Source organism: Mus musculus, chromosome 3 (genome assembly GCF_000001635.26).
Source record: "Mus musculus strain C57BL/6J chromosome 3, GRCm38.p6 C57BL/6J".
Classification (NCBI taxonomy): Eukaryota; Metazoa; Chordata; class Mammalia; order Rodentia; family Muridae; genus Mus; species Mus musculus.
Window position 1 is genome coordinate 153,134,485 of NC_000069.6, and position 23,322 is coordinate 153,157,806.

General features: G+C 42.7%; 2 long non-coding RNA genes across 2 annotated transcripts in view; one reads left to right on the forward strand and one right to left on the reverse strand.

Annotated features, from left to right (window-relative positions):
- Gm52620 overlaps positions 1 to 11,498 on the forward strand; it is a 67,712-nt gene extending 56,214 nt beyond the window's left edge. The window contains exon 2 of the long non-coding RNA XR_003954593.1: positions 9,511 to 11,498. This is a non-coding gene — a long non-coding RNA (predicted gene, 52620). The remainder of the gene's footprint in view (positions 1 to 9,510) is intronic.
- A 1,960-nt stretch (positions 11,499 to 13,458) lies between these two features.
- On the reverse strand, positions 13,459 to 17,624 carry 4930482G09Rik (RIKEN cDNA 4930482G09 gene). Its single transcript, NR_108044.1, has 3 exons — positions 17,362 to 17,624; positions 15,408 to 15,662; positions 13,459 to 13,768 (listed from the first exon to the last, which is right to left on the reverse strand). It is a non-coding gene; the product is annotated as an RIKEN cDNA 4930482G09 gene (long non-coding RNA).
- Between the last annotated feature and the right edge of the window lie 5,698 nt (positions 17,625 to 23,322).

Sequence of the window (23,322 nt, forward strand, 5' to 3'; positions counted from 1 at the left end):
ATGTCTCAATGTATGCACAGAGGAATTTCTCTAGGTTGGATTCTGTAGACACATCAAATATACATATTTTGGCAGGATGTTAAATTCATTATGAAGCCAAAAGTTGAACCCCCACACAAACAGCATTAGAAAACAATCAATACTGTTCTGTACTAATAAAATCTGGAATTTTCTATGAAAATGTAATGTGATGATCACAACTGAACTATTAAAATTTAAGTGACCACATTCTAAGAAAATAAAATGACAGCCATGTGCAGAGCTGTTGGCTATTGCCAGTCATTTGGTGGTATTGGGGCTGCCATGTTGCACGTCTGCAGGATGTCAGGCGTCATCTTGCCCATGGTGCAGGGAGGCCACTGTGTTCTACAAGAGGAATGCTCTCACCCACTGTCACTCTGCCCTTTCTCCTAGTGGTCACGGGCTCTATGACCATGACACCTCAGAGATGGGTATATCAATGGTCACTGTCACCAAGCAGTCATGAAAAGGACACTAACTTCCTGTGCCATGATGTTTAGCTGAGGCACTGTCCCTCAGAGCCTGCGGGGCTCACTTCAGGAGTACACATGGAGACTGATCTGACGGCCCTTCCTCCAGAATTCACACACCATCTAAGAGACCACAAGAGGGATGGATGCCTCAGACTCGCGAATCTTCATACAAATCTCAACCATTCTCGAATGATACAGGATTGGGGTAGGCCAACTCAGAGCACTGGATCTGGGACTGGGTGGTGTCTGAGCTAGTCAACTCTCTGTAATCCTCACCACCAGACTGAGCTCTCGAGCACTGCTCTGGCTAGGCCACCCCCAATGCTGCCGTTGGGAGGAGGCAGGCAGTTCTCCAGCTCTCGTGCTTTGGAGTCAGCTTACCCACACCCACACCTCCAGACACAACTCCACTGTGCTGCCCAGTCAAGGAGTAGGCCCACTCTCCCAAGTGCCACATGCAGCCTGTGAGAGACTGAGGCAGCTCTCCTCTCTTAAACCCTCCAGGCTGGCTGCCCTCTAGCTCTCCAGCTCTTATGCCCTCGGGCCTGCTCACCCACACCCCCTCCACTAAGGCCAACTCTCCCAACTGCTGAAGGTGGTGAAGAAGGTGGTGGGAGGGCATTACCTCCACAGCCACATCTCCCCAAGACAGACAAATGGCAGAGCCAGCTCTCCTTCATTCTTGGCTCACCTATACCCTGTCAACCAGGGCCAGAAATACTGTGCTGTCCAGACAAGGTTCAGGACCCACTCTTCTGCGTACTGTAGCCGGTGAGGGTCAGGGCTAGCGCTCCTGAGCTTATGACCCTGTGTCTTGTCATTAAAATAAATTCCCTTAATATATAGACATTCATAAATTCTGTGACTCTAGAGAACCCTGACTAACACACTGTGCAAGCACCTTTCTCTACTGCTGGAGGTGGTTAGGAAGGGGGAGGGGGAGGAGAGCATCCCCCTCTGCACACATGCCACCCCATGTCAGATGAGTGGCAGGGTCAACTCTCCCACACTCTTTCATGCCTTCAGGGCATCTCATCACACCACTGCCATCAGTGCCAGCTCCACTGTGCTGCCTGGGTGAGGCGCAGGAGGTGGCTGCCCCACCCAGGGACATCCCCATGTACTCTGATGGTAATATGAGCCACAGACATCCAACTCCTGCCATTGCATAGTCAATAGTTGCACTCCGCATGTATAGCTTGGGTCAAATGATTGTTATCTAGAGACTGATAATTACAAGCTAGACTTTAGGATTCATTCCCGTGTCAAATATGCTAAAATGTAACATGTAAAAATATTCATCATGGAACATCTTAAAGCAAGTTTTGGGGTACAAGATTAATAGAGAAAGTAGGTCTCAAAGTTGGGAAATAGCTCCCTGGGCAGAATGCTTGTGGTGTGACTATGAGAACCTGGATTTAATCCCTGAACCTACACAAAAATCCTGTGTGATGGCACACACCTGTGACCTCACTATGGGGTATACAGGTGCAGGTAGGTCCTTGGGCTCGCTGGCCAGCCAGCCTGCCCTATCACTGAATGCCAGGCCAGTGAGAGACCTTGACCCAACCACAAGGTGGACAGTTCTTGAGGAATGACACACATGGTCATCTTTTGTCCTTCACATGTTTATGCATTCACAATAAGACACTCATGTACCTATGCACAAATGTGACACGCAAGAAAGGAAGAGATTGTATCTCACCATCAGCACTAATGGGAGCATCATGGGATGCAGCATCATGGAACATCGCATCATGGGACACAGCCTCTGCTTTTCTGACCCATTTAGTGCAATATAAAGTGGGTAATTTTATTTTTAAATTTTTCCCTTCTACTCTAACTTTTAAGATGTTCCATGATGAATATTTTTACATGTTACATTTTAGCATATTTGACACAGGAATGAATCCTAAAGTCTAGCTTGTAATTATCAGTCTCTAGATAACAATCATTTGACCCAAGCTATATATGCGGAGTGCAACTATTGACTATGCAATGGCAGGAGTTGGAAGGTAGTGGCATACACACTCACACACAATCACTCACATACACACTCACATACACACTCACATACACATACTCATATACACATACACACATACTCATACTCACACACGAACACACACACACACATACACTCACACATACACAACTCACATATACTCACACACATAGCCACACACATACACACACTCACACATACAGAACTCACATATAGCCGCACACATACACACATTCACACATACTCACACAATACACACTCACACATAGACACATATATACACACACTCTCACACACACAAACTCACATATACACACCTGCACACATGCACACTTATGCACACATGCACACTTATGCACACATACATACTCACACACATAGACACACACTCACACATACTCACACACATACACTCACACACACATACACACACATACACTCACACACACATACACACACTCACATATATTCACACTCACACACATACAAATTCACATCCACACATCCACACACACATACATATACACACACACATGCACACATACAAATTCACATACACACACACACACACATCCACACATACAAATTCACATCCACACACACACACACAAACACACACGACATCAAACACCTTGTGTTTCTCCAGGCATTTATTAGGTTGCTTTTGTGACATCTGAAGAGCACAATTCCTTCTGTGGCTTCCTGTTCCTCTCCAAGATCACCTTTGAAGAATGGACTACATCTGGGCAAAGTGTTTCTTCTAACAAAAACAAATTCACTTAGAATTGTCTAAATCTCCAAATCTCTCATTTCTACAAACGTGCACTTCTTTTCTTTTAATAGAAAAGGACGTGAGAGTTACTGAAGTCATTTTGTAAAATGCGGGGACCCTTGGTCAGTTCCATAGCTTGTGCTCTGCATGGGTACAGATCTAAAACAAGAGGTTGTAGCAAGTTCTGCCACTCAGTGTGGCTTGCTCAATAAACACCCATGGTTGGAGTTCCCTCAAAGACTCAAGGAAGCTTTGCACTCGAGAGTGATGAGTCCGATGTGCGCTGTCTTTGGTCCTGTCAACCCTCCCTGACATCCTAGGCCTAAGGAGAAAGCAAGCAGGAAGCTTACCCTCATGTATTCCTACTTCATGCCAAATCCATTCTAGAAACATGTGAGGACTTATTAGCTCATCTTAGTCACTGAATGAAGTCTAATGACAGCCGCTCTCTGATCCACAAATCTTTTTGCTGCTTCTTTTTTGGTAGCAGCCCGTTTTCTGAAATATGTTGCCATCAAAAGATCAGCTGCTTAATGAGACAGGTAGGAAGCCTGTTTCCAAAGAGGTGGGTTCTTATCTCTTCAGCATTTGCCAACGATTTCCTAGCCATGCAGTCACTTTCTTCCTGGGTGGCTCCTTTGACTTCATCAGGAAATGCTGCTCTTTGTTAATCTCACAATATGGCTTTCTTATCGACCCTTTCTACCCCTTGCTTTCCCTTTTCCCATCTTGCCTATTGTGTTCTGGGGAGATGAGCAAAATAAGATGTATTTTACTGTATTGCCTTGAAAGAGAATGGTTGTCAAAATAACACCACTCCTGTGTCCCTCTCTGAAGTGCTTCACTGACAACAGCAAATGTTTGTTCTTGCTAAGGCTGCAAACCTGGCTCAGACGAGATGCACAAGAAACATTACTTAGCTCTCATCAGCAGCCACCAAATTATATCTAAAGCCACCAAATTGTATCTATTCCTGTTATCAAAATGTAAAAGAAATACCCAGACATTTCATAGGCTTTTTTGATACTGTAGAGATTTGGGAATGGGTCATTTTGATACTTAGGGTATGACACATACCCTGAGTTTGTCATATTTTTTTCTTTATAGGAAACTTATTGGTTCCAATAAACTATACATCAGGGTTAGGTCACTTTTGCAACTGTTTCCAGGTGTTTTGTAGACAGCTTACAAGTACGGAAATGTGACAATGGAAGAATCATTTCCTAGGTCATAGTTTCTCCTTGTGGCAAATGGTTCTCTCTACCTGTCTGTTCATGGAAGCATCTAGATTTTAGAGATTTATCTATCATTTGCTGTTTTATGAATATGGCTATCCCCTTTCACTGTTTATAGCAATGTTCCCATTATAGAGATGATGAGGAATCTCTGAGAGCAAATTCTGGACTCAGTTCTGGTCAGCTATGACTCATTTCCTGTGGCTTCAGATGCCTTCCCTGTAGAGTGAGACTCTTAGGTACTCATAGGAGGTCAATGGAGAGAAACACATCTAATCCCATACTTCAGGGGCAGGAAGACACCAGACACTTCATAAATTTAGTAATTATTTTAATAACATCAGGATAGTGAACATAGGGGTAGATGTTTGTACAAAAATTATTATATAGGAAAGGAGGTGGTGGTGGTGGTGGTCGTGGTGATAGTGGTGGTGGTGGTGGTGGTGGTGGTGGTGGTGGTGGTGGTGGTGGTGGTGGTGGTGGTGGTGGTGATGGTATCTTTGAAACCATGAACTGTGTTAGGGAAAGGCTTCTATTGTATTTACCAAAGAAGAAAAGGGGGGCATCTACTTTAAAATAGAGGAGATTCCCCAAAGAACACAGAGCTAAAATGAGTTGGACAAAATTACGCTGCTAATCCAATGACTGTAAAAGTTATTTTCATCTTCAGAGGGAAATAAAAGCTAATGCAATAAATGGCGGAGAAGTAAAATAACCTTGAAAGTCCCTATTAACTGACAAGTGTGTGATTAGAAAAGTCTTTAAAAATGACTTGGGAACTAGATCAGAGCTTTAGGGTAATGTTTGAGTTCTGAAGGACATGAGAGGTCTTCACAGCTTGGAGCATGGAACAGTGGTAGGATTTTGGCCCAGCATGCCCATGACCTGGCACTGGGAAAAAAGAGAAGAGAGAAAGAGGTCTGGAGGCATTTCGGTTTGTAAAGTTCTCACTTTGCAATCACAAGGACCTGGGTTTGATGTCTACTACCTGGATAAAGCAAACAAACAAACCTGAGCATAGTGACACATACTTGTAATCCCAGTGCTGGAGAGCCAGAGCCAGGCACATCCCCAGGGCTTCCTGGCCAACCAACTCAGCAAGTTTGAGGAGGTCCAAAAAAATGTGGATGTCGAGGATATTCAAAGTTGTCTTCTAGGCTCCACATATATGAGCACACATGTACATGTGCAATTCCCCTGCCACGTACATGCAAGTCAGGGGGAGGGAGGGAGGAAAGAGGGACAGACAATGAGGAGAGAAAGTGAGAGAAGAGGAAAGACGGTGGGGAGGAAGCAGAGGAGGGAAAAGGAGAAGAGAGCACTTGACAGATATAGGTGTCTGTAGCCAAACCTGACAACCTACTTTCAATCCTTGAACTCAACATGGTGTATAGAGAAAACACTTCTCATGAGTTTCCGTTTGACCTCCAGGCACACACATGCCTTGGTAGGTCTGCAACTGTCACATACACACACACACACACACACACACACACACACACACGAAGGAAAAGAAAGAGAAAGAAATGTATTTAAGAAAGAACTTAGTCTTTATCCTGAGACCCCACCAAAGCAAGCAAATATAACCCAAGCAAACGGAGTGCTCAGCTGTAAGCAGGAAGTTAAATTCCATACCATCTCCCTCCCCACCTTTGTCTGCACACCTTCCTAAATAATACTATCCATCACAGCAGGCAGATGAGCTGACCCAGACTGCAGAAGGAGGCAGACCTAGAGATGAGAGGCCATCATAGGAGGGCTCTCAGTTATGATCATGAGCACCGCAGGACATCACCCCATCAACACTGGCTGGGGGAGTTCTCATTTGATGAGAAAGCCACACAAAGACAGATCGGTGCTGCTGAGGAAAGCATTAGAGCTCAAGTGTTAATTTTCTTGGTGAAATCTTCACTCCGTATGGGAATCATGGCGCTGACCTCAGAGAGCATGCTCAAACCCATGGGAGGATCCAGCCAGGGTCCTTTCTTTAGTCTTTCAGTGAAAGCAACCAATTTGTGAGAACCATTGTACTTTGAGACATTCTACAAAAGGGCAGGGCAAGGTGGGGGAACAGCTGGGTTTCTGAACACATGAAATGAGTGAAGATCTGTCTCATAGGGTTCTCACTAACACTGAGAAATACTTTCAACAACAGCCATGGCCACTAGGGCGCTGTAATGACATGCCCCATTATAAAATGTAACAGTAAAGCAACGTAGGAGTGGAAACTTAACAATTGAACATTTAATGGCCACAATTACGGCAAAAGAATAATGAACCTATTAGACAGGAGAACGGGCAATTACTCCACAGCTTATTGGAATACAGCTGTGAAAAAGTAATACAGCCGCATACTTAAGAATGGTTATTAAAAGGGGATAATGCATTCTGTTTACACCGACAGAAGCAATTTTTCTCCTGAAATGAAATGGCACTTTTTGGCTATCAGACGTATGAACTCAGATATGATGAATCCCACTCTTTAAAGGTAATGCATTTTCAGATCTGCCTTTCTAGCTATAAATGATGTCTCCATAAGACCATAAGGGTAAGATCATTTTAGTGGAAGAAATGGAAGAAGATGTCAAAAACAGACTTAAAAACACTAAATAAATCACCTAAAGAAAGGGAGGGTACATTTTAACTGATTCAAATGACTGTGATAAATTAAGCCTGTATGAGTTCAACAACAAGAGGTGTTCTGAGCAGCGGGCACTCTTTGGCTTCACCGTTTTGGTGTTCGGGAGTGATGGGTGTGTCCCATTAAATCTTCAGTTGGAAATGCCGTAAACACAATTTATGTGGGTAAATTCGCCTGGTGATACATCCTTACACATGTAGCTATCAGAACCTACCAAACAGGGGGTTATCTAGAAATGACCGTCCAGTCAAGTGGTCGAGCAGAGTACTGGAGTGCCATTGAAGAGAAGGATGCCATCAGCCGCTCTCGACAGGAGGAAAGCTGGACTTAGTGAGGACCCTGACACCTGCCAGACTGATTTCAAAGAATATACATTCTTTGAAATGTATATTTGAAATGTGTGGCCATTTTCAAGGCAAATTGGCAGAGCATGAAACAGAAGTCTAAGCTATTCAGAATACTTGAAAATCATGGTCTATGGGAGGTTGCCAGGCCATGGAGGACCAACTCAAGTCACCTACAGCAGAGGAGGAGGCCTTCATTTTGAGTCTTTACACAAGGAAAGGCCCACGGTGTACAGTAATGCCATGATTGGGGGACAATCTTCTCAGAGAAAACTCCACTTGCTTTCCACCGTCCAGTCATTCTACATGGTATAATTAGGGTATAGTGATTGACTGTGAGCCTCAATTTAATATGGAAAATTCTGGTGAAGGAATGTTTCTGATGTTCCAGTCTGCCTTTTGTAACAGTTAGCCACTCTCTAGAGCGCTGGTTCTCAACCATGCTAATGCTGTGACCCTTTAATTCAGTTCCCACATTCTGGTGATCCTCAACTATACAATTATTATGTTTCTTGCTACTTCATAACTATAATTTTGCTACAATTATGAATTGTAACACAGGTATCTGATAGGCAGGCTATCTGACATGGGAACCCTAAAGAGGTCACAACCCACAGGATGAGAATGCTGCTCAAGAGCTTCATAGTTTGGAGGTCATAGACCTGTTCTGGGGAACTATGGATTCTCTAAATCATCACACACACCCCAAATGCACATACATAGTACTCTAATGAGCTGTCAGAGCTCTGTATCTAGCAGTAAGTCTGTATGTCTAGTCTGAGATTCATAAAAGTGGCCAGTATTAGCTTTTATGACCCTTTATCGGAATACAGTTTATGTAACTGTCAATTCTCAAGCATTTGATTTAATAAAGTCTGCTGGAATGGAGAAATTTAACTAATTTGGTTAAAAATGATGGCAAATCATTACCCTAGCCTTCCTACCAGGTCAGATACCAATTGGTTTGGGTTTCATCTTCTCTCTCATCTCCTGCACATGCTGATGGGGGAAGCAGTGATCAACAAGACAAAGAGTGACTTGGACAGGAACAGCTCTTAGCCATGAAAGCTTGACTGTCAGTCTCAAGGGGAAGAAGACATGTAAGATTGGGAAATGTTTGTCCACTCTTTTCTAAGGACTCAGTCTGACTTCTAAACCAACCTTCTCTCCATCAAGTTCAAGATAACAGGAAATGAGAACTCCAGCCTCTGGGGGGAGCAATACAAGTGGATAGTGAAGGTAGCCCTGGATGGGGTTACCATGTGTCCAGGGTTGCCTCTGCCTCTGTCCTGCTGATCTCCCCACTGCTGCACATATTCCTTGGTCTTTTCTGTAGGTTCCTATGTGAACGTTGGTCTGCTCATTGTGGAAATACTTTGTATCTCTTCTACTTTATGATCCAGTTTGCTTTTAGACCTCCATCTCTTGATACAGCCTTTCCTGGGTCTCTGCTTGCTTTGCACTTTCTCCACCAATTTCCTACCCAGTTTAAAATTCAAAGAAAGAGCCTGGCAGAGGCCCTGGTGTAGAGCAGCTTGCAGCATCTGCTCCCTGCTCTCCTGGGCACCATGGTGGAAGGAAGGAGGAGACAGCAGCCCCTCGGGGACCTGGGGTGGGGTGGGTTCGGGTCGAGTGGGGAGATTGCTTCCTCAGTGTAAGCACAGAGGTACTGAAATGTGAACTTCTGGCTTCTTTGATCTGATCTTACAGATGGTTCAGCAAGAGGTGAGGAAGGCAGGTCAGAAAGAGGGTACCATCCCACGACTGTGCATGTGTGTGCTGTTTCAGACAGAACCTATTGTGAAGTGAAACACGGAGACTTTTTTGAAAATACCTCAATTACTTCATGAGGGATGTAATTATATTACTCTGTGTGTATGTTAAATTTTCTACATTGTTAAGGGACAATATTTAATATATGTGTCATGATTTGTCACTTTATGTACCTATACCCGGAGGATCAAAATAAAGGAAAGTAAAAAAATGGGGGAAAATAATCTATGTTTCTTTCTGTTTCAGAGAAGCTCTGAGGAAAGAGAGAGGAACAGAGGAAGGGACAGGGATGAAAGGTAAAAATGAGAAGGAACAGACAGGCGCTACTTTCGTGCGTGGATGAAGAGACATGGTCCGTGCTTCTTATCGATCTTTTTGCCCTTGGTTTCTCCTCTACCCCAAATACAATGGCCCTCATTTCCTAGTGCCCAGCTCTATCCTAATTAGCTTATGTGAATTAAAGTATGCAGAAGAGACTGTGTTCCACACGTTTCTAAAGGCTCTACCTGTCAGACGCACAGTGCCAAGTTCCCTGAAGCCAGGACTTCACATAGTACCTTGCAAGGGTTTCTTCTATTGACAAACTCAGTGAGTTTTGAAAGCATGGAGCACTTTAGCATTCCTCTCCAGATATGCACAGCTATTCAACAAACAGCTCTGCTGCCCACGGCTTTCCCCGGAGACCATTTGGATAATGAATTGGCACCGTTCCCCCCGACTCATCTGTCCCAAATGTTTCATAGAAACGCTTGACTGGTCTAGAAACTTGAGCTTCTGATCCCAGGTCTGCTTTGCACCAGCTGAGTCGACGCTTTGCTTTTACCCTCAGAAAATATAAGGATTCAATTAGACAGACGTCTAAAGGATGTTGTGTGTATCTAACGGTTAGGGTTCTGAGCCTTCATTACCATCTATGACAGCGCTTACACCCTGAGATGCTGTGTCAGTCAGGCTGCCTGAGAGAAGAAAGCCCATTGGATGGACACATACTCTTAAACTGACTTATACCATGGGGACTGCGTAGCTCAGCAATGTCTGTCTGCATGCTGGAAAGGTTGAGAACCACTGGCTACTCAGTCCATGGGACTAGACGCCTCAGGAATCCAAGTATAGAGTCTAGGTTTCTGGAGAGTACCTCAATCTTCAGTCCATGTTGGAACCCAAACAAGCTCTGTGACATCAGCTGGGAATGAAGGACAGCTGCAGAGACACACTCCCCAAGACACCGTGGGAAGGAATCAAAGATCCCCCACCCCCCGGCTTTTCCCTCATCTGGGCCAGTGTGAAGATGTCACCCACTCCAGGTGAAGGTCCTTTCACTTCATCTAATCAATCCTCTCTGGAAAGATCCCAATAGATCTGTGTCTCCTAACTGAGTCCAGATCCAATCTCTTTGATAATCAGGGCTGATTGTCACAGATGCACAAGCCCACCCGATCCTGGGTGTTCAGGTGTGTGAGTATCCTACATCAACAATTCTGAGGCAACCTTGCATCAGAAGCACACAAATGTGGACTCCCAGTTTTTCTGAATCCATCAGACGCTTCTTTTCACGTGGTATGTCAGTTCAGAGGAAGTGGGTCTATGGGAAAATTGAAGAACATATGCAAATTTGTGAGTATTGAGGAACGTGTGTGCAAGTTTCTCAACAGAACCCAACCTTCCCCCAAGGTTATCATGATGAGAGCCTTGAACGTCTGGCCCTGGCCCTGGCCGGCCACTGGAGGCTGGGATTCCGTGCTTAGCCACACTTGGTCTCATTGCAGTGGGGTGTGCTGTAAGCGCTGACCAGCTGTGTGTTTGCACTAGAAGGTGACTCCACGGGGAAGCGGCACAAACTATATTCCTCAAGAAGCAGATGTTGTTGACCAGAAGACATAAAAATCTGGCGAAGGAGGCACTTGCAACAGTGATTAATAGGAAATTATATTGCGGCTACATATCTCTGTGAACGTTTGCAGCCCATAGCTAATATCCAAAGCAAATATTTTGGATGTTGAATTGGCTCATAAATGCAGATATCAATAGGGTGATTGAAGCGTGGTTCTTAGCAAACACACATATCTAAAAGATAAAGCTGGCATTCTCTGAGTGAATGATGAAGGTTTGTTGATTGCCAACAGAAAACTTTTTTAAAAAATTGTAAAGAAAAATTGTTCAGAAGGAATCTGAACTTTAGGCAACTATGTCTTGTTGATGAGAGAAATAAAAGAACAATATTTATTAATATTCAACATCATCTTTCTAACCTTTTCTTTGCTAGCATTTACTGTTCACATAGGAGAGAATAGCTTTGCATGTAATATAGCATTTTCTCAGTTTTGTTTTTCTTTCTCTTTAGCAAGCCAGGAGAAGGCAACATACATCTTTTATAAACGCAACCCAAAAATTCCTGCACTGGGGACCAGCTATAGTCTTTCAAACCTAAAGAATTAATCAGGCCCCTTATTTTTTTTCTCACTTACTCTCCCTGTAGACTAACAGTGTGCTTATCACGACTGGTAAATCAATAATATTTAATGATGATTACATTAGCAACATTAATAACAGATTTTAATTCTTTTTGCAGCTAAATCAATTCCCTTGTGCAAGACAGAAATTATTTGTAATTGCACATTGACTCACAAAATTTTCCAATTATTTCAGCACAGACTTTTCATACTTCCACAGCGACACAGTAAATAAATAAGGCCTCTGAACATGACAACCTAGACTATCCCCTCTCACCTCCTACATTCAGAACTCTTTGATCTTAGCCATAAGCAGTGAGCCTGGATGGTCTGGGGATTTTAACCTTCCCTTGCCAGGTTCCACAGAACGACATTGTCAGCAGCACTTAGATGGTGGTCGGACCTTACTTCTTACTGTTTCCTGTCTAGTGTTTTGCTAATTCCGGTCTGTATTTCTAGCTTTTCTTTGAGTCTGTACAGAGCACTGTCACGGTGTTTACCAAGATCCAAATTCAGTAAACAAAAGATACACTGCCTGTTTAAGAAGCGGTCCTCCAAAGTGTGTCTCGGTCACTAGCCTTATTTCCATCTTGCAACCCAGGACTCTCAGAATCCTTTGCTTCTAGGCTCTTGGTTGGAAGACAGGGTTGGAGTGTGTACAAGAAGAGCCGCTCTGTTGGCCTCTGCTCAGATCTGCTCAGAAAGAGCAGCTTAGGAGACTGCTCTACTGTGGAAGGACAGGAATTCGTCACATGCTAGATTTTAGAGGGCGGAAAAACCCTAGTGGAGCTCAGACCTTGGGAGGACTGACATTCTCAATGATAGCCTAAGAAACATGGGGAGACGTTCTTACTCGGGGGAGGAGGGAAATCCCAAGCACACCAAAATAAAAGAAACCACACCTTCTACTAAAGACAGCATAGGGCTTTGGGATTCATGTGTCCTAGATCCAATATCAACACTTCTGACATTGCTAAAATAGCACCATTACAATAGCACATCCTCAGAATTTTTCTAAGTTTCTAACCAACAATGTCTGCTCCCCCAAACTCTTTGTTGAACCAGAGTCAGGTTGGCAGCATCCACCAGCTTCCCATCCTTCAGTGGTTAGCTGACAGGGCTCCCGGAACAATATTCTTTTCCTACAGGGGGCTTTGCTACAGCATATAAACATCACTGGGCAGCAGCAGCAGGCAGGGCTGAACTCTTCCTTTTTTGGCTCTGCCCAGTCGGCTGCTGTGTGAGAAATGGTTCTGGGTCTGTGGTCTGTGCGGAAATAAAGGTTGCCCAGTTGTATAATTGTAACCTCTCTCTTCCCGTTTGGGTGGAGGTGACTTCTGATCCCATATCACAGTGGGTATCTCAAGACCCCCGCGCTTTCAACTCGGGGACCCCAAGTTACACTGTAGGATCAGTGCCACCAGGGACCCCAAGCTACACTGTAGGAGCAGCACCGCGCAGATCATGGAAAGGAACTGTGTCTGAGAACATCGTATCAGGATGTCTTTGGGTGTCTAGCATGTGCCTCATTTCCACCTATAGCTTACTGGAAGAACCAAGTGATATGCCAGATCCAGGTGCAGGCAATGGGAACATTCTGTAGTGGTCATTCTAGCAGGAAAATAACAACAAACAAAAACCAAAGCAGACAAGTCGTGTCTGGTCACAACAGCCAAACCCATTAAATAGACGCAGTATACCCAGAACACATAACACGTCAAGGGAATGTACAAACTCTACTCATCCTATACAGGCATGTATTTTATTTATAAGTTGTTGACTGTTTGCCGAAAGCTGCCACATACAGACTGGGTAGTAGAAACAGAAAAGAAGTAGAATTTTGTTTGTTTGAATGTTGCTATACCATGTGTGGCCTCTGCTGTGATTTGAGTTGCTTTTGTTCTTTCAAAACCTCATCTTTTGGGACTTGGCCCTGTGGGTAGCCATACAGGACAGTGATGGAATTTTGAAGACTCGAGGCTTAGTGACAGACACATCCTCAGTCAGGGACATGTCCTCAGAAGGTGTTCAGGTACTTCCTGTGGCTGCTTCTCCTTAGATGTAAAGATAAAATAATTGTCTAAAAGTCTCAGCCAGGCACCTGTACCTCTACCCACCCCAGTCCTTCACTCTTTCTCGGTCCAGGTCCTCCCTTCCCCTGCGCATGACATCCCCATCCACCATGGCTTGGCACAGGTAAGGCAACCTTTACCAGAATGAACTGAGCCAGTATCACGGCCTTGAAGCTCTGAGACCCAGCCAACAAACCTTTTATTTATAAAGTCAGTGCTTCAAGCATTTCATTATAACAATGAAAAATGGGTTAATATGTTTAATTTAATGTGTTTGTTAGCAATGTTGGGTTGTTTACCTGAAATTTTTAGTAAGGCAGAAAATCTAAAATATTATGCATTGAGGATTTTGATTAATATAAAAAAAATGCATCACTCTGTCTAGATTTTTAACATAAATCAGACATTCACTCATCTATGGCTGCAATATAGCTCGTCTTTCCAACATAAACTCCATCAACAACGTGCTTTTTACAATCTTTTCAGCGACTTTTCCCTTAAAATAAAGCAGCAAATTTCAAACTCTGTCTTTTAAGATTGTCTCTCCTACATCCACTTTGACATCTAATTTGACAGTCATTTCTTAAAAGTATGCAACTCAATGGCTTTAATACATCCATGCAATTGTACAACTCTCTCTACAACCCAATTTTAGAAATTCCATTACTCCCTGAAGAAGCCCTGCAGGCATTAGCAGCCACCTTGCCCTGCCTCCTGCCTTGGCTCCTGCCCTGGCTCCTGCCCTAGCTTCAACCCTGCCTCCTGCCCTGGCCCTGCCCTGCCTCCTGCCCTGGCTCTGCCCCTGCCTCCTGGCCTGGCCCCGCCCCTGCCTTCTGCTCTGGCCCCGCCCTGCCTCCTACCCTAGCTCCACCCCTGGCTCCTGTCCTTGGCTCCTGCACTGGCCCTGCCCCTGCCTCCTGCCCTGGCTCCCAGCAGCTACTTTGTTCCCATGAATTCACCTATTCTGCCATCTTTTAACCCCAGATCTCTAACACTGAATGTCTATGTAGTTGCTACAGTTCATTGTAGCCAAAAGCCTCTCAGATAATACAATTACAATTTTTTAATGTTCTGTTTGGTTATATTGTCTTTTTCTTTCTCTGATTCTTGTCTCTTTCAGGACCTATTTTTGGACTAACAAATGAAGCATATTTGCCATTGTACTGGCTAGTTTTGTGTCAACTTGACACAAGCTGGAGTTATCACAGAGAAAGGAGCTTCAGTTGGGGAAATGCCTCTATGAGATCCAGCTGTAAGGCATTTTCTCAATTAGGAATCAGGGGGAAAAGGCCCTTGTGGGTGGTGCCATCTCTGGGCTGGTAGTCTTGGGTTTTATAAGAGAGCAGGCTGAGCAAGCCAGGGGAAGCAAGCCAGTAAAGAGCATCCCTCCATGGCCTCTGCATCAGCTCCTGCTCTCTCATCTGCTTGAGTTCCAGTCCTGACTTCCTTTGGTGATGAACAGCAGTATGGAAGTGTAAGCCGAATAAACCATTTCCTCCCCAACTTGCTTCTTAGTCATGATGTTTGTGCAGGAATAGAAACCCTGACTAAGACAGCCGTTTATAACATGTATGTATGTACTGAAGAAGGGCCACACTGAGTTTGGTTATGGATATCTTACCGTGTGAGAAGACTGTACTTCATGATTCTAAGCACCATTGCTGTCACCATGCCCTGGACTAGATCCCTGGGCGAATTCTAAGTCACTGGCATCTCTCCAACGTCTCACTCCACCGTTCTGCCTTACTTCTAAGAATTAAACCTTTTAGGCTAGGCAAGATGGTGTAAGCCTTGAACCCCAGCAGAGACGGAGCCAGAGGCAGGTAGATCTTGTGAGTTCAAGGCCAGCCTGGTCTACAGAGAGAGTTCCAGGAAGCTTTGGAAAAAAGGAAAGAAAAGAAAAAAAAGAATTAAGCATTTTAAGTTCTACACATGTGTAAGATTGTGTGATATTTGGATCTCATAACATTGTTTATTTTGTCTAAAATGTTAAAGCTCACCCATGTCGTTATATAAGACAATTTCTTAGTCTAAATAATATTACATTTACATAATGTTACTTATGTACAAATAATTTTACAATAATAAATAATTTATAATAAGTATTTGTAAATAACTTATATATGACAAAAATAAAAACAAAGGATTGAAATAAGCATAAAAAAGAGGAGGCTGGAGAGATGCCTCAGCTGTTTAGGATACATATATATGAGGATAGATAGATAGATAGATAGATAGATAGATAGATAGATAGATAGATAGAGTATATATATAATATTATGTATATATAAACTTCTAACTTCATGTTCTTTCTCCTCCCTCAATTCTTGGTCTTGCTTCCAGGCTGGTCCTTCTGCCTCAGGCTCCTGTGCTAGGCTGTGCACCGTCTTCTTTGTCCATCACTTGATGTGCACATAGCTAGATTCCACACATCAGTGATGAATCATGTTACAGTGGACATTGTAGATAAGAAATTTCTTATTCTGATGAAGATTTTTCTAAGACACTGATATTTCATTTTAATGATGGTGTAGATAAAATCAATTTGTCTATTTACAGTTAAGTAATGTGTCTCTATTACTAAACTTTAAAAACTGTGTTTTTGTACACAAGAGGTCTCAGTAAGTTTCACATTTTACCATACTACCAATATTACCTCCTCTCTTTAGGTAACTTGGGGAAAAACGTTTTTTTAATTTTACCTTATGTATGTGTCTATGAGTGCCTATATGCATGTACACACATATGTCCAGGTATCAGCAAAGGCCAGAAGAGGGCATTGGATACCTTGGAGGTGGACTTACAGGTGGTTATAAACTGTTGTACATGCTGGAACTGAGCTCTGTCCATCACTATTGAGCAGCAAGTATAGCCAGTTCAGCCATCTCCCCAGCACCTCAGTTTGAAGTTTATATCAGTCCTTTCATTTATTCTTGTATTGTTTTACTAGAGGTTTATTTCTAAAAAACGGTCTCTTTATTTTCTTTTCTTTACATTTTTGCGCAAATCCATTCATACTATCTTTTCCCAAAGTAGTCTTTTCAGTGTTCTCTTTTTAGTGTGCAATACCTAACACAATATAACTGCTATGTGAACACAGAAATAAGGAAATAAAGACTTCCCCTGCCCCTGCCCCCCTGCCCCTGCCCCGTCAACTGTACCCTCCTGCTCTGTGGTTCCCTAGTCCTTCCATAGATGATTGCTGGTGACCATTTATTTAGGCAATTTCTATTTTTTCATACTCAAAATATGTCACAATCCATCCATTCTGCTCCTGATGAAAAGAATGGGTAGTTTCTAGGTTGCCACTGTGAGAACACTTGCTTATTCCTTAGAGCTGAACAAGAAGTCATTTTGCTGTTATCTAAAAGTGGAATTGAAATATGACATCATAGGTGATGGGCATGTCCAAATTCACTTTGCAACAATAACTTTCCAAAGAGGTCTACCAATTTATAATCCTGTCAGTGATATATGAGAATTCTCTTTGTTCTCACAATTATCAACATGAATTTTCCTGTTAGTTTTTGGTGGGAGTAATAGTACCTCTCTTTAAGCAAGGTGGTATTAAATACCTTTTAGCCAGCTTCGAGATTCTTATTTCACCTTCCTGATTGTGTATCTCAGTGAACAGTTTCCATTCTATCAGATGACTTCGTTTAGTTGAACATTAAATTTCTGTCTTGCTTAAGAAAACTTTACTTGTGCAAAGGTCGTAAGGAACTTTCCCCATGTTCTACGTCAACAGTATAACATTCTTCTTTCATGGATGAATATCTATATTATCTGGGATGGCCTTGTACGCCTTTCTTGAGTTAAATGTCCCTCTTCACTATTTATCCAGCGAAAACCCAGTTGCCATGGTGCCTTTATTATCCATCCATTATGGAGTCACTCATCCCCAATGTCCGTTCTCTGGCACTGCAGGTGTCTAGCGATACCAAGCATCCTGAAGGCACTGCTTGACAAAGCTCTTGTGCTTAGACAACCGGACTGACCCTTTACTGCCCTTGGTGAATGTTTGCTACACACCTTTTGTCCTACTTAAGTTTCTTACTGTCTAAGGCCTCTCTCTGAGTGCTAGAGCCAGGAACACAAAAAGCTAGTATAAACAAGAATGAAATTAAAGAAAGTTCCCCAGAAAAAAAACCAGTTATGTAGAAAATTGAGTCTTTCCTAAGAACTTATTGCTTAAATAAACATTTAGATCATTAATGAGTATTGTTAGAAAGCATGAGGTAGAGGATTTGAGAAAAATTATTAAAGGAGAAAAACTTAGGGAAATACTAGAAGCTGAACAAACTGTAATTGAATTGAATTAAACTGTAATTGTCTTTAACGTTCAACTTTAGAAACAAGGAACTTGTATGAGTAGGGAGAGATTTTGATCATATAGTTGATGACAAGCTTGGTGCCTTCCTGAAGGCAAAAGCAAGCGGTTGTAAGAATCCTGATGTTCTTCTGTTCTTTATAGAACTGTAATAAAGATAGGAACCGTACCGAAACAAGGGTTCATGACAGAGACACTGAGGAAGGCATCCTAGCTCAGTGAACTGCCTGCCTTCCCGAACAGTCTTGTCAGACCAGAGCATTACGGACAGACAGCCTTTGCTTAAGCAAGGGGCTGCACAATATTTTAAGAATCAAAGAAAAAGGATGGTGACCTTATGCCAGATATAAAAGAATTAGAAGAAGGAAAGGAAGAATTAAGTAAGGGTTAGATTGAACTTTTGTAAAAAGCCAAGTTTGATACAACAGGTAGTAGGAAAGAACTCTTGATCTATTACTCTTAGGCCAAACTGAAACAGAAACAAATTCAAATACAGTCATCCTGTCTAACATTTATGCAACCGTAGGCTTTACAACACCAATCTTAAGGAAGAAGATACTGAGTGTAAAGAAAATTGATTTTATCATAATGTTAATTTTCAGTTCTCATAAAGATTGTTTGCTTGCTTTGTTCTTCTTTCCATATTCTTATGTAGTCAAGGACGACTTCAGAAGAAAATGTGTTTTGAAAAGCTGTAATCAATGAGTAAACTTTCTGAGGAAATGATTTTATGTATAAATAAAGCCTGGGAGAAACACAGGTTGTCAGAGTAGGAGAAGCCATAGCACGATGTGCTCCATCTCTGGCCTGACTGTCATGAAACAGATGATGTCCCATGTCTGATCTTTCCTTCCCTTGCATCCACCCTTCCACCCTCAGCCAAGGCTGGGCCCTGGCAGGTTTCTATGCAAAGTATACTTGCTAATACTTGCTAATAGATTCCTTTCCTGTTCCCCTGGGTGACCTTCTCCTGAGTCAACTGGAGATTTTCCCTACCATTTTATAATTATTTCTTGATATCTGGTATGAAACTTTCTCAAATGTCAGTACATGGAAAAGAGGCAACTGGATGACACCCATGAATATGGTGTCACTCTCCATTCTCTTCTTATATTCAAGGTCTGTTTTATGACCCTTGAAAGTCTCTTTGTATATTTTCTTAATTACATACTGGTTAGCATGTATATATATTCATCATATTGCCATATACCTCATATGTTAAATATATGTAAATTTGTTTCTTTTGCTGATATGTAGAAATGCTACATACATTTATTCTAATAACCTCATAGAATATTTTAGTCATCTATACAGAGAATAACAAAATTGCTTTAAAATTACAACATTTCTTTTCCGTGTCATCCATATAATTATAATGTACTTTTTTCTATCTGTAAACATAGTGGGTTGCATTTATTACTTAGCTTGCTTTCTACTGTCAGGATAAAGACTATAGCCAAGAGCAAATCGATAATGACTATATGATAAAGACTATAGCCAAGGCTGTTCTGAGAGAGAATCCGTTTGTTTGGTTGAACACTCTGATGAGGAGAGTCATGGTAGGAACATAAGCAGGACCCTGGAGGCAGGAGCTGAAGCAGAGGTCACAGAGGGTGTTGCTTCCTGGCTTGCTCCTCGTGGCATGCTCAGCCTGCTTTCTTATCCAGGACCACCAGCCCAGGGATGGCTTCACACATAGCAAACACTAATCAAGAAAATGTCTCACAGATTTGCCTACAGGCCAGTGTGATGGAGGGATTTTCTCAGTTGGAGTTCCTCTTCCTGGATGACTCAAGCTTTGGTCAAGTTGACAAGGAAACACAAAACAAAAAAAACTAGTATAAATGTGAAGTCAAACCTTGATTTTTTTTTTTTTTTTTTGTAGAACATAAGTATAAGTTGCTTATGAAAACCATACATAATTACCATCTGCAACTGACTGTCTCAGGCATATCAAGGGGGCATTTTCTCAGTTAATGATTGATGTGGGAGGGCCATGCCCACTTGGGTAGTGTCACCCCTTCAGCAAGTGGTCCTGGCTTGCCTGAGAAAGGCCTCTGGGGAAGCTAGGGGAACAGTTGGCATAATTTAGTATCCTTACACCCGCTTCCATAAGACATATGAGCGGTTTTCCTTCTGTGCCTTCACTGTAGACTCTGGTATCTGAATTATATATACCAGGTTTACTAAGGAAAACAGGAAGTGCTTCTTTTAACTACTGTAAAAGTAATTTTTATAAAATCCAATAATTCATTGTTTTTGGCATTTGACTGCACTGCCAGTAAAGCTAGCCGGAAACTGGCTGTTTATTAATGGTGATGTGGCCATTCCGTTTTCTTATCTGGGACCCAGTTTTGAAAGTTCCAGTTGTCTGGAGGCTTCCTTGTCTCGGGTTTCAGATTTTAGTTTCTGGAGTAAAGTTGACCATAAGTTGGAGACAATCTTTCCTCCATGATAAATATGATACATTTTGCATTGTTTTTATTTTATTTATTTTTTATTTCTGAATTATGTGCATGTGTCTCTATGAATGTGTGTATGTGTGTGTGTGTGTGTGTGTGTGTGTGTGTGTGTTTCTACAGAAGCCCATAGACAATGTCATAGCTCAGTGGACTGGAGTTACAGGGGTTGTGAGCCACCTGCTGTGGGTGCCAGAAGCATAGCTTGGGTTCTCCCCAAAGACAGTATGTGCTTTTAGTGGCCATTTTCTATACAGCCTCCATGAAATGACATCATTAGAACTTTACTTTGCAACTATGTGTTTCACGTTGCTCCTTCTTGAAAGAGATTTAAGTTGAAAGGGTAGCATCCTCCTCTGCATCCCCTGCCGCCTTTATCTTCCCTATTCGTTCGTTACTTTTCACTTGGTTTTATTTCCTAATGTAAGCAGTCAGGGCTGTATCTCCTGTAGATGATATCTTATATGTCCTTAAGATATGTTAAGATATCTTATATATTCTAAGTTCTGATCAGTGCTGCTGCAATTATTGTGTAGGTATAAATATTTCTAAATTTCCACAGAAGATTTGTTGGTGAAGAAAATGTTTGGAACTATGTTTTTTAAAATCACAATCACTGTTTTTTTTGTTTTGTTTTGTTTTGTTTTGTTTTTGGCTTTTTTGTTTTTAAGGAATAGAATTTAAAGAACCATAAAAAGAGATCAGCCACTCAGGAAGATTGAGATAGTGGGTTTAATTCAGAAGTGGGGAGGGGGCCAATACAGAAGGAGAGAGAGAGAGAGAGAGAGAGAAGATAAATACTACTGAGGATGTCCAAACTACCCCCTAAAGATACCTGATTCTTGTTTACCTGGAATTACATTTTATGTATATTTCTTCCTTTTTAATTAATTAATTGATTGATTGATTGATTGATTGATTGATTGATTTACATCAAACACTGCACCCTACTGGTCTCCTCTCAGAGATCCTCCTCCATCACCCTTACCTTCTCAGCTGAGAGAGTGCGGGCCCCAGGTATCCCCCACTCTGTTGAATCAAGTCTCTGCCAGGGTAGGCATATCCTCTCTCACTGATGCCAGACAAGGCAGGCCTCTTAGGGAATGGCTACCATAGTCAGGCTACAGTTTTAGGGGGAGCCTTTTTCCTCTCTAGTTGTTGGGGGACCACATGGAGACTGAGCTGCATGTCTGCTACAAATGTGCCAGGGGAGTACATTCTTTGGTTGGTGGCTCAGTCTCCAAGAGCTCCCAGAGGCCCAGGGTAGTTGACTCTGTTGGTTCTCCTGTAGGATTCCTATCCCCTTCAGGGCCTTCTTTCCTTCCCTCAACTCTTTCTTTCATAACAGTCCTTGACCTCCATCCCATGGTTGGCTGTGGCTACATCTGTTTCAGTCAGCTGCTGGGTAGAGCCTCTCAGAGGACACTTACGCCAGGCTCCTGTCTGCAAGCATCACAGAGTATCATAAATAATGTCAGGGATTGGTGTTTGCCCATGGGATGGGTTTCAAGTTGAGCAGGTCATTGGTTGGCCATTCCTTCAGTCTCTGCTCCATCTTTGTCCCTGCACTTTTTGTAGACAGGACACATTTTGTGTAGAAAGTTTTGTATGTTGGTGTCCTTATCCCTCCACTGGGGGTCTTGCCTGGCTATAGGAGGTGGCCTCTTTAGGCTCCATGTCCTCATTGTGGCATTGTTGCTAAGGTCACCAGGCTAAGGGGGACCTCCTGGGAGCCTCCCTCATCTCAGGTTTCTGGGACTTCCTAAAGATTTCCCCCAATCCCTCCACAGCAGTTGCAGATTTCCATTCACTCACCCGGCATTTAGTGATCTCTCCTGTCTCCCTCATACTTGATCCTGCTCCCCGATTCCTCTCCCTCCCAGCTCTTACCCACTTCCTTCCCTCCCTCTGCCTCCTATAGATATTTTGTTCCCCCTTCTAAGTGTGATTTAAGCATCCTTGCTTGGGCCTTTCTTCTTGCTTAACTTCTTTGGGTCTATCAGGTGTATTATGGGTATTCAGTATTTTATGGCTAGTGTCCACTTATCAGTGAGTATATACCATGCATGTCCTTTTGGGCCTGGGTTACCTCACTCAGGATGATATTTTCTAGTTCCATCCATATGCCTGCAAAATTCATGATGTCCTTGTTTTTAATAGCTGAATAGTATTCCATTGAATCACAATCATTTTTTTAAAAAAATAATTTCTGGTGCCCAATAATTAAGAGCTGGTGATAGTTAATTTTTGATAAACTTGACAATAGCTTGAGTCATCTGGGAGAGGGAAAGTCAACTGAGGAATTTCCCTGATCAGCCGGGCCATTGGCAAGTCTATGGGACAATTCCTTAATTAGTGATTGATGCAGGAGGATCCAGTCTACTGGGATCAGTGACACCCTGAGCAGGTGGTCCTGGGTCGTCTGAGAAAGGAGCTGTGGAAGCCAGAGGGAGGAAGCAGGTTCCTCCATCTACTCCAATTCCATCCTCCAGCTTCCTGCTTTGAGTTTCCTCAATGATGGGCTAGGATCATGATTCCAAATAAATCATCCTCCCCTAAATTAATCCTGCATTTTATCAAAGCAGCAGAAGCCAAATGAGGACACAGTACTGGCTATTCCTGTAGAGAGCCTTGCTCTGATTCTCAGCACCCAAACAGGGCAGTTCACAGCTGCTGTAGCTCCCAATCCAGGAAGTCTGGTGCCCTCCTCCGCCCTCTATGCACATCTGTATACGTCTGGTACACAG